The sequence below is a fragment of the Pecten maximus genome, chromosome 15 (genome assembly GCF_902652985.1).
Source record: "Pecten maximus chromosome 15, xPecMax1.1, whole genome shotgun sequence".
Lineage (NCBI taxonomy): Eukaryota > Metazoa > Mollusca > Bivalvia > Pectinida > Pectinidae > Pecten > Pecten maximus.
Window position 1 is genome coordinate 24216670 of NC_047029.1, and position 12608 is coordinate 24229277.

The following is a 12608-nucleotide window of genomic DNA, read 5'->3' on the forward strand; positions in this document are numbered from 1 at the left end:
TATAATTGTCTATCATTGTCTCTATATTTTGTGTCGAAAGAAAAATAAAATAATTTGCAAAACAAACAAAAACATGAACATGTAGATAATATCATGTAAACAAAGCAAGAAGATACAATTAGGAACAGGACATACAATGTGATGGAGTAAGAAAGTGCTTGTTTACACGATGCGAATTTTTTGAAGGTTAAAAATACAACACCCTATTACAGTCAATTCGTATTTATGTGCTAAAACATCTCCAAACAGTATAAAATAAATTGCCCCAAAATAGTAATTAGACGTTTTGTGAAAAGGAATTAAAATTAATTGACAATATTGTATGTCTGTAGGCTTTAAACGATAAACGAGCATAAGGGAACATTTGTTTTGCATTGAAATATTGTAAAATGAACAAGTCATTAGGGTGACATACATCAAGGTCAAAAACCAATGATTTGTATCAATGGTAAAGCTTTAATCTTTTGGCATGATTAGAGTTTGTAATATTGTAAAGCTCTTGATGAGCTAAGAAAAAAAATTGAATGGACTGAAAATGGAAGACATTCAAAATGCCATTTATTTGCAAAAAATAATCGTATACTAACTGTTTTAGTGTTTTGGTATTGAGTTTATGGTTCAAACTTTCCAATTTTGTTAAAATAAAATTAATGTATATTTTTTGTGACATTGTGCGATCTTAATTTAGTAGTTAAGTTACTTAATTAGTTAATTAGCCATATGTATCCTCGATTCATATGGGTCAATTTTATAGCCAAGGCGACCAACTTTGATGGAACAAGGTACTGTTTCTGAATATATGAATTAGAAAAAATAAATGTTTCCTGTCTAAGCACGCATTCTTTTTTCAATCCCACTTTTCTTCTGTTGATTTCCTTTAAATATCAGTATATTCTGACCATGAATGTTGCTAGATCGCACAACACCGGACAAATATCAAGAACTGAAGATAATATCATTTCATACTAAATCATCCTATATAATATGTCTATGCACTTTGAAATTGATTTCCGACAGTTCCCAAGACTTATAAGCTTTGATAACTGATTGTGTACTTATTTATCTGTTCTCAATGGTGACGAATTGAAACTTGATAAAACTACTGTAGTAATTGGTGTGTTAGGATCATCATATTAGTTGAGGAAGTACTAAATTGCGTGTCTAAATCTCAAAAGAATATACGGTTTTTAGACAATTCCTCCATATCAATGCCAACTGCAACGTATTTGAAAACATAATTCAGGCTACGGGCAAAATAGAAATACACTATGTAAAAATGGTTCTTGTTCCATAACTATTTGCGGACCAAAAATGAGGGGATTCCTAGATGTCTACTCAAACGTTTGAGAAGGCTCAGTTCCTCCATATATATAGGTTACTCCTGTCCAACCACCAAAGAAATTATTTTATTTTCCAACTGATGATTAAAAAGCAATATAGACAATAAAAGACGTATCTACTTAGGAAACCCATGGACCTTTTGATGAATTTGGTTTTAGCATCCAGTATTTATTTAAACTTACTTAGAGATCCATCTTCATTATCTTTTTTCGTAGTTCCAATGCTGACAGCTAAAACAAAATTATGAAGAATTCCTGTTGATGTAGACAAATGTGTTAAAGAAAATATTTTCTAATCAAAATCATAATACAGTTCTCTGAAAGTTATATGTGGTGCATTGTCAAAGCGCTGGAATGCGCTATCTAATAACAATGTTGTTTAAACAAAAACTGTAGCACAGCTCAGAACTGTAAACGATTAACCACAAAAAATTGACATTGATTTAATATTCAAAATTTTAACTCGTTATCATCACAAAAATTGAACAGCAGTGAAAAGTTCAAAAAAAAAAAAAAAAAAAAAAACGGAAAAACGGAAAAAAAAAATCATACAGCTACCAGGTACCCTCATAACCAATTCAATTTAAATCACGGTTACCGGAGAAGACTAATTGAAAGCTTTTAATTGTCAGATAATTCTTCTTTTGTCAATATAAAAAAGTGTTCAAAAATTAAATCATGTGATGTGCTCCTTTAGATTTTACTTACGTGGCGATGTGTTGGTGTTTGTTAAAGTGATGCCTGGCGGATTGTTGTTGGCTAATGGTGTCGTTAACGTTGTTGTTGACGGTGCCAATGTTATCACTTCCAGCAGTAAACTGTCAATATATTCAACGGTGTGGATTTATATTCATATATCGATAAAGGGATCACATAACCAAATCAAAAATAGATTGTGGGTTTTCCCCGTTTCGGCAGAAGATTTAATGGGGAGGTGAATGCATCGGGGCCTACTGATTGGGTATTCAGGTGAGTGAAGTTTCCAAAGTTGTTATGTGTGTGCTGGGCAATACATGATTTTTTGGTGCTGAATTTAATACAAGATTGTGGCCTTCATATACAAAAAGTTTAAATTGGTAGGACTTTTTAGTAGTTACAGGTTTGCGAGATGACATTCTTCTAAATTAAGGCTACTGGACCAGTTTTGAAATCTCCATGTAAGCAAAACAGTGGTAAACGTTAACATTATCGTCTATAGGACATAATTTGGTCCCGTGGTTCCTCAAACACATTTTATTAAGTATCAAGGCATTAATAAAATGTGTTTTAGGAACCACGGGACCAAATGATTAAGGCATTACTATTCTATAACGTTTCAATCAAAGATAAAGTCAGTATACTTTAATAATAAATCCAACTACCTCATTCAGTTAATCTAATACATTTTGTGTATCATAATATCTACATTTTCACTTCGCTCCGCCTCAATGAACATAGTAAACTGATTTCACTTCATTTCCCGTTGAAGATTTTGGGTCGCGTGCTTCTGTTCTGAGAGACACATCACTTTCTTGCCGGCGTGTGAATACATTCACTGAGTTTACAATGGCGATCGAGTTCTGTACCGCCTCAGACTTGAATGCACTTTCATTTTGTGAATTGTGTAACATTGTTATAAACGTATATAAACACAAGTGGAATAGCCGCTTTATGTGCTAATACAAATGCCAGTATAATGCAGACAGTTTAGAAAACAGGATCTGACAGAACACTGACACCCCCGATGGCACCGAGCTCATGACCTACGTAGCGCAGTAGGTCTAACGTTAGCTGTATCTCGAATGCCATGCCTTGATACCATTTTAGTGGTCACAGAAAATAAACCTCAGTTTTAACACTATTTAACAACACAAAACAGACTGGTAGCAGAAATATGCTATATCGAGAACAGGGACACATTATTGTCGTAATTTGACTCAATCTAAACATATGGAGGACACAAGTTTCCGGCCGTCGAATACCGCCAATTTTCAAATCAATGTTTCTTTACTTACTATTATCAGAATTTACATCCCAAAACGCCAGTGCGACAATGAAATCCAATATTTCAAGAACACCATGTACATCACCAGCTAACTTGCGACTAAAATCCACATTGTTACACTTTTCCTCGAGCTATGAATATCCCGGCTATTAGACTGCATCACATCATTTTTTTTAACCGAGTCCCTGTGTCTCGAGTGACCAAATTACACACATACTATACTGTCAACAATGCACTTTAAATTCGTATTTATATGGGTATTGCTAAGTTTTTATTATACAATATCATAATTTGCTATAAATGAATATCTTACCTTGAAAATATCGCATCTATGTGTATCAACATCGTAATAATCAAAACGTGTATGGCACTATATTTTGTGTTGCCTTGGCAACGAGAATAGTTGACTGTCTGTTGTTCCACTACTGTGCACACATGTACGATAAGTATAACAATGTTACAAAGTGACGCACTTACGTCACACTGTTGCGACCGAATTTTGCAATCTGGTGGCGAAGTTTTAAATTTGGTTAACGTAAATATAAGGTTTGATTGTCAATTTTGTTGCTTGCATGGACTGATGGAGGGAAGTGAACCTCGTGCAAATGGTACATGAACTGCTTCACAGTTCACTTCATTTGCACGAGGTTCACTTCCCTTCATCAGTCCATGCAAGCAACAAAATTGACAATCAATCCTTAAATATATTTTTATACCACCAGGGAGAATGTAACGTTGATGTAAAGTATATATTTTATGTAATGCTTCCCCATATCTATATATGTATGTTATTGTATGTCTTGTAAAACAAATTAAAATGAATGAAAAATAAAATAAAAGAAAAGTATCAAGGCATTATAAATGTATGAAAACTTTACGACAGCATTGTCATATATTCACATTTCCTCCTTCTCCAGCTGAGTAAACTCCGAATCAATTAACGTATACACAGTGGGAAAAAAAGGCCCAGCGGATTCGTTAGCGCGCGGATCGGTAACATATACTTGTTGACGTCTTCCCTTTATGACGTCACTACTAAATTGTTGTCATTACACGCTATACTTGAAGACTATAGTTAATCCGAGAGGAAAATTATGGATTGTGATATATCAATTCGTTAAAAACGTAAAAGATATCAAATGAAAATGTTAAGTTGTTTCTTTTAATTTTGTTAACAATAATAATACTAGTGCATTTACGTAGATTCACCGGAACTACAATGCATATTATCTTAGCAACCACAGCTGCCGTAGTTACAAACATCACAACAAATTCCAGCTTTTATTTTCTTCGTTGTGTTTCAGCGACTGGTTTGATATAAATATAAGGAGTGTTCCTCAATTTGACTGCGTATACGGTTGGTTTGCCCGCGGATTGCAACGAACATTTTCTATGGATCGCTATCGCGCTAACCATAGACAGTGTTCGTTGCCAACTGCGGGCATACTACGTATATCGCATACGCAGTGAACATGAGGTTCAATCCTTAGATATAATTTTGTTTATTAGACAGATATATCTCTCACTATATTTAGTTAGTAGTTAATCAAAATACTGAAATATTCAGAGTTTAGTTTTATTTTTTTTTTTTTATTATTTTGTTACATATTTTATTGTATCATAAATATATAAAAGGATTGGGCACAAGTGTTCCAACTTATATGGAAGTTCCCTGTCCTAATTATCTGGACCACTGAAATCGTTAATTACATCACTTAAGCCTATTACATATAAATGACCATTGGTACCTTGTATTTCCTCCACCTTTTGCATAGTAAAACTGATGTCTGATGTTTGTGTCGATTCGTTGACAAAATGTTTTCCTGAATCCATTAGGAAGAATAACCGCTTTGTTTTTTTTTTCAGACACGTCCACTCCCAAATGTAGGATAGGCTGAGGATCAAATGTACGTAATATATATTTAAACACAAAACACTTAAACAGAACACATTGTACTTTTGTATGTATTGTAACAAAACGAGTATGGCAAGAGTTAATAGCATGAAATATCAACTGAAAGTAGTTGGATGCTCAAATATACATGTACATTGAAATATATAAATATTATCTACATCATGCATATTCATAACTATTACGTCCAATTTTCTTTCAAAATGGTGATTTTTACATTAAATTAGTCGCTTTAATCCTTCACTCCCCAGATCTCAAAATCAATATACAAGTATATATGCTTAATCAACGTAAGAAAATCATTTGTAATCCGTGCTCATCTCCAGATAACTGTGTAAATTACATTGTTTGTACAAACATAATGAATAACATCTAAAAATATCTTTCACTCCTTCTGCCTTTAATTTCTAACTTCCCTCACTAGCACGTGATAGACGGAATATATAAATTCTGGTCGAATCAGCTGAAGCTGAGTACGTAGTAGTAGTGCCAGACATGTCACGTGTAAGCTGTTGGCGCCGAAATGGCAGCTCCGGCTGCATGCTCCCTAGGGAGGTCAGAAAGACATTGGCTGTTTCCTAAAGACCCAATAACAAGGGATAAGATTATTTTAATCGCTCTGAGATGGTTATGTTCCTTTGATATACTGGTATATACAACTCCAAATTAAATAACCAATTATATAAAGATACTGACCTTCCCTGGAAACTTGTTAGTTATATGACAGACAGCTCCATTGTCTATATTAAGAGTTGTACTGGTGATGACATTGACACGACATTGTGCGCTCTTAGAATTTGTCTGGTTCATACATTGTCTGAAATAAAATTTGCATGACTAGGTAATTATTCTTTTTCAATAAAAAATGTAAAATATTTGGAAAAAAAAAAGAAAAAGAAAGAAAGAAAAAAAAGTAAAAAAGGGAAAAGATAAAAAAGGAATTTAAGTCACATGCCATTAATATGCAAAGATAGTTTACGACTATCAAGATTGTACAGAAACATGAAAAACGAATATGGTTTGATGTCATTTTTTTTTTAAATCTAAATTTAAATTTAGCAGGCACAAGCTGCTATTTCTACTGGCGTTTTGACTTCTTCTTGCGATTTATTTCATATGCAACTCACATATACTTACCTTCCAAATCGTCTTGCGTGGGTGTGATTAGTCAATTTTAGTTTTTTGTTTGTTTTTAATCGATTTAAGGATTGATTGTCAATTTTGTTGCTTGCATGGACTGATGAAGGGAAGTGAGCCTCGTGCAAATGAAGTGAACTGCGAAGCAATTCATGTACCATTTGCACGAGGTTCACTTCCCTTCATCAGTCCATGCAAGCAACAAAATTGACAATCAATCCTTATATTTACGTTAACCAAATTTAAAACTTCGCCACCAGATTGCAAAATTCGGTCGCAACAGTGTGACGTAAGTGCGTAACTTTGTAACATTGTTATACTTATCGTACATGTGTGCACAGTAGTGGAACAGCAGATAGTCAACTATTCTCGTCGCCAAGGCAACACAAAATATAGTGCCATACACGTTTTGATTATTACGATGTTGATACACATAGATACGATATTTTCAAGGTAAAATATTCATTAATAACAAATATTTATGATATTGTATAATCAAAACTTAGCAATACCCATATAAATACGAATTTAGAGTGCAGTGTTGACAGTATAGTATGTGTGTAATTTGGTCACTCGAGACACAGGGACTCGGTTAAAAAAATGATGTGATGCAGTCTAATAGCCGGGATATTCATAGCTCGAGGAAAAGTGTAACAATGTGGATTTTAGTCGCAGGTTAGCTGGTGATGTACATGGTGTTCTTGAAATATTGGATTTCATTGTCGCACTGGCGTTTTGGGATGTAAATTCTGATAATAGTAAGTAAGGAAACATTGATTTGAAAATTGGCGGTATTCGACGGCCGGGAACTTGTGTCCTCCATATGTTTTAGATTGAGTCAAATTACGACAATAATGTGTCCCTGTTCTCGATATAGCATACTTCTGCTACCAGTCTGTTTTGTGTTGTTAAATAGTGTTAAAATTGAGGTTTATTTTCTGTGACCACTAAAACGGTATCAAGCAAGGCATTCGAGATACAGCTAACGTTAGACCTACTGCGCTACGTAGGTCATGAGCTCGGTGCTATCGAGAGTGTCAGTGTTCTGTCAGATCCTGTTTTCTAAACTGTCTGCATTATACTGGCATTTTTATTAGCACATAAAGCGGCTATTCTATTTGTGTTCATATACGTTCATAACAATGTTACACAATTCACAAAGTGAAAGTGCATTCAAGTCTGAGGCGGTACAGAACTCGATCGCCATTGTAAACTCAGTGAATGTATTCACACGCCGGCAACAAAGTGATGTGTCTCTCAGAATAGAAGCACGCGACCCAAAATCTTCAACGGGAAATGAAGTGATCTGAGTTTACTATATTCATTGAGGCGGAGCGAAGTGAAAATGTAAATATTTTGTGTTGAAAGTATTTCCACTGAAATAATAACAAGATATTGTATATTTTGTTTGATTTCCTAATATCGACACATTTGGTAGAGCCACTGAATCTCAGCATTGGATCATGATACAGATAACAATTAACACATGCCATCCTATTTGGACGTTAACTTCGCAGCAGATTTATTATAAACTCTTGTCTATAGTAACATAAGTGGAAATCTGTAACTGTTACTGTTGTGTAACTAACCTTTTCACAATTATAAACACACTGAAAATGCAGTATACTAGAGTTTGAAATTTGCAGACGATCATTTCGTGTGCAATAAATCTAGCGTTTTTGAAATGAATTGGGTCTTTAAGAAAGCATGCCCATTTGAATACATTAAAGACTATTGTAGGGTTTTCCTTCTCGCAAGCGCTAGGGTTATGCGGATGTGTCCAAATCAATATCCGGGCACTTGATTGATGCGTTTATAGTGCCATCACACTGAAATGCGATACCAAAACACGGGTAGTTTGATACACCATCCGGTCGCATTATGATGTGAACAGGAAATGTAATGAAGCTATTACTTTAATTGGGTGATTGCCATAATCATGTATATTGCGATCAATATTTTAAAACTATATTGATATTTTGATATAAATCACACTGTTTAGTCTAAACAGAACGGTGGTATGCAATATAAATTCTGTTATGCAATATTGTACTAACAAACCTGAGGTGGTAGCTCAGCGGTGCGATAATCCATAAGATAACAACAGTGAAAATACCAAACAGAAATCAAACACAAAAGAGTTCATATCGTAAATGGCACGCGGCCAATGACACATTCCTCGAACATGTACGTAGATATATCTTAATGTATAAGTTATATTTATCGCATGACGCAACTTTATTTATAGTAGCAAGGACGACATTTCACTTAACATTCTCAAATGACAATGTTCAAATTTCTGTCTTGTCTTTTTGTCTGAAGGTGATATTTTCCAGTTATCACACTTACCCACTGTCCGAAAGCGTCATCGAGATATTCAATGTGCACGGACAGCTCATAATCCCCTGCTTGTTCTCGAGTCCTGTTGAGTTCACCAATGTAACTGTTATTGTGTCGTTTCCATAAACGGTTACCTGTTAAAGAATAGAAAAATACATGTATTAAAGGCCAGTAAATAAAACAGCTTAAAGGGGGAGCTGCCCTATAATTATATGTAGCTCGAGATCTGACGAGATTTTCATAATGGACGTGGCAATTTCAAAATTAAGCAGCCCCCTGCTTCAGCTTAAAAATCACTGAATAACAGTAGACTTATCAATTAGTTTGTATTAAAATTTTTCACATACATTCATCTAACTGGTAGTTACATACAGAATGAAAATTAGAAAAGTTAATGTTGTAATACGTGTGTAATGTAGAGAAATATATTTGAATTTCAGCTTTGTGTTGTGTTGAGTGGTTTTGATTGACAGGGTCAAAGGTAATATTTACATGCAAGATGATTGAACTATGTATCCAAAACATTGTGAAAAGCAATTAAGCTATTGTTTTATTTAGTACCATTTATGACCCAAATATGGTACACCTGGTAAATTAGGGTATACAGTTCTGACTTTTTCAATCAAACAAGATAGCATTAATTCTCTCACTGATCCAATCCAAACAATTTCTTCTTTATCCGTTTGCCTACGTAATGCTACTGTCTTTCTTTCCAAATAGCGTGGATCTCTCCACACACCTCGATCAGATAACATTTTCCAGAATTTCTTGTATTTAGATTTCCTAACTAAATTGTTTCCCTCTCTGGCACACTGACCCCTGCCTAGCCATGACTGATTAGTGTGTGCGACACATGGGTAGCATAGGCAGTGTGGACATTCCTCTGGATGGCTACACAGGTGGTTATCTTCAGCAGTACTGGGGTCATCATCTCCACCATCACTACACACGTTTGCTTCTATACATTTCTCTTGTCATGGCTCTGTATCCTTCGTTATCTTTCCAATTTCACTACACACGTTTATTTCCATACATTTGTCCTGTCTTAGCTCTGTATTCTGTGTTATCTCTCCAATTTGTTGACTTGTCTCTGTTGTTTCACTTATTATATCTAGATCCCATTCCCAATTGCTATTTTCCACATTACTAGCCATAATCACTTTCGTATAATCACCGATTAATTCCAACACTGCAACAACAAAGATCCCAGCATGAAATGAGCGGGACAGGGGCCCCGGGTTGGTGTGACAAATGGGTTTTATGCTGTACCTTGATAGAACAATGTAAGGATCATTAAAGGGGATTTAATTTTCATTTAATTTTAATCGCTTATCATTACTTTTGAAAAGGGAAATATGACTGAAATGAATTAACTTTATCAATTATAGAAGTGTTGATTATACTTGTCACTCCAAAACTTAACCATAGAAACAGAAAATGAATTATCTTATTGCAAATAACCTATCTGTCCCCTCTACACATACAAGGTACAGTATAAGGAAGTCATCGTTTTTGGCGGGGACATATTCCATTATGAGAATAGGGAAGCTACCTTTATTGACTGTAACCAATTTTGCTTATAATTATTTTAATTAATTTAATCAATTTAATTCTAAATAATATTTATTTGAAACATATTGTCTAAAACTTTTTTGAAACTGAAAAATGACGAAGATAGCATAAGTGTGATTTTAAGGAAAAATAAAGACTCTCCCTTTGAAATGGAATTGTCCAACTATACTCACCAGTCTCCATCTAGTTTTATGCATTCCTGTTATTGTCAAAATGGCAGAATCAAGTAGAATCAGAGAACTCAATCGAGAAATGAACCAAAGGAAAAGGAGACCAAGTGACAATCCTGCAGATCAACAGAAAAGAAATAAGAAAAGAAAAGAACAGGTGTCAACTAAAGTGCGAACCCGATTTGAGTTTATGTGTAATGATGAAGCAGAAAAGTGCCACATTTTCAATAAAATGGATACAATAAAAATGAAGTTAGGAGAAGGGAAGATATCTAACATTGGGACAAAAGATCTCCTGAACACTGTTTTTGACTTTTACATAGAAAACAACTTGACATCAAGGTCAGCAAGAGACAATATATGCTCTACATCAACATCATCTGAAGTACCGCCATCGTATCAATATCTTGAGATGGAAAATGCTCTTAATGAAAGCATATTTATGGCAACACCTTCAGCAATTACCAATTTTCTCCAAAAAATTCAAAATCATCAGCAGAGTTGTTCTAGTGAAATACAAGTGAAAACAGAAGAAAAGTTTAGGAATGTAAGCAAATTCATCATGAAATGCAGTGAAGGGCATACATTGAACTGGTATTCATCCCCACATGTGGAAGGAGGAAAGCTCTTCGGTAACCTGAAGTTAGCGTATGGCTATTTCTCATCTGGCATGTTACCTGCTCAGTTTGATAAATTTTGTAAAGGAGCACATCTTGGAACGATGGGAGAAAAATATTTGTCAGATTTACAGGATAGCTATGCACCAATTGTGAAGGAATTGTCTAAAAAAGCACTGAAAGACGCCCTCCACGAGGAAATAGCATTTTCTGTTGCTTCCGATATGGAAAATGGTATTGGCATCATGACTGATGCAAGGCACTGCTGGCGGCGAAATTCAAAATTCACGGATGTTGCATGCTTGGGAGATTTAACGCACAAAGTGCTAAAAATTGAAACAATCAGCAAAATAGATGATTCTTGCAGTCAGCGACATGAACTTATTGGTGTCCGAAGGATATACGACTATTTAGATGAAGGACAAGTACCTGTAAAACACCACGCTCATGACAATAATGCTTCCGTTATTAAATACGTTCGGGAGGACAGAGGGGATACACAGAACTGCAATGACACTTGGCACATGACAAAAAGCATAGGAAGAGCGGCAAAGAAAATAACACAGGGAACAAAGAAGAATCACGGGAAAACATGGCACAACGAACTCTCTGACAAAGCAGCATCTATACGAACACACATATACTGGTGTATACAAAATTGTGACAAAGACGCCAAAAGGCTAAGACAAAACATTTCCAACATTTCTGAGCACTACAAAGGAAATCATAAAGCATGTGACAGAAAATCAAGATGCAAATCTGATCCAGGCTATGAAAGCACAAAAAATACTATTAGGTCTCCAGAGGCTGAAAAAATGTTGAAAGATTTCCTTTTAAAATTACAAGTATACAAAAATGCTGAAGATTACTGTTATTGTAAAGACACACACTACGTGGAATCATTCAACAATTCCCTCCTACAGTACCATGACAAACGGATTGTATTTAATGAATGCTCTTACAAAATGAGAATCAATCTTTCGATTCTAGACTGGAATGAGCATGTTGATAGGCCAATTACATCAAGGCAAACCATATTTGAAGACATGAAAACACCTCGACAAAAGTTAGGGTCCTCTGTCCACAAAAGGAAAACATACAATTTTGGTGAATACATATGGGTTCTGTGGATGGAGCATATGTATACCAGCTAGATGAAAAAGTTGTGTATGAAATATTTATTACAAATTTTACATTTAACAAGATACCGGTGTCAGTGTTGTTATAGTGATTTATGTGTGACCATTTTGAAAACAAACTGGAAATTTACTTCATCAATGATAGCGGTAAGGTAGGACAATTGTGCTTTGTTTATACATGTGTTCCCTGTATTGTTATCAGCTCTGTGTCTAAAATTAGATTGCAGTGTGGATCCAAGCCCTAGCAGCCTGCCCTTAACTTCTCCCTTTACACTAGTCACAGGCTAAAAATGCTGGGGTACCCTGGTACCGCATGTTGGGGGGGGTTTTAAACGCAAATGATCTAAGCTACCGCCCCCCCCCCCCCTCCCCCTCACCCTCATTTTTTTTTTTTTTT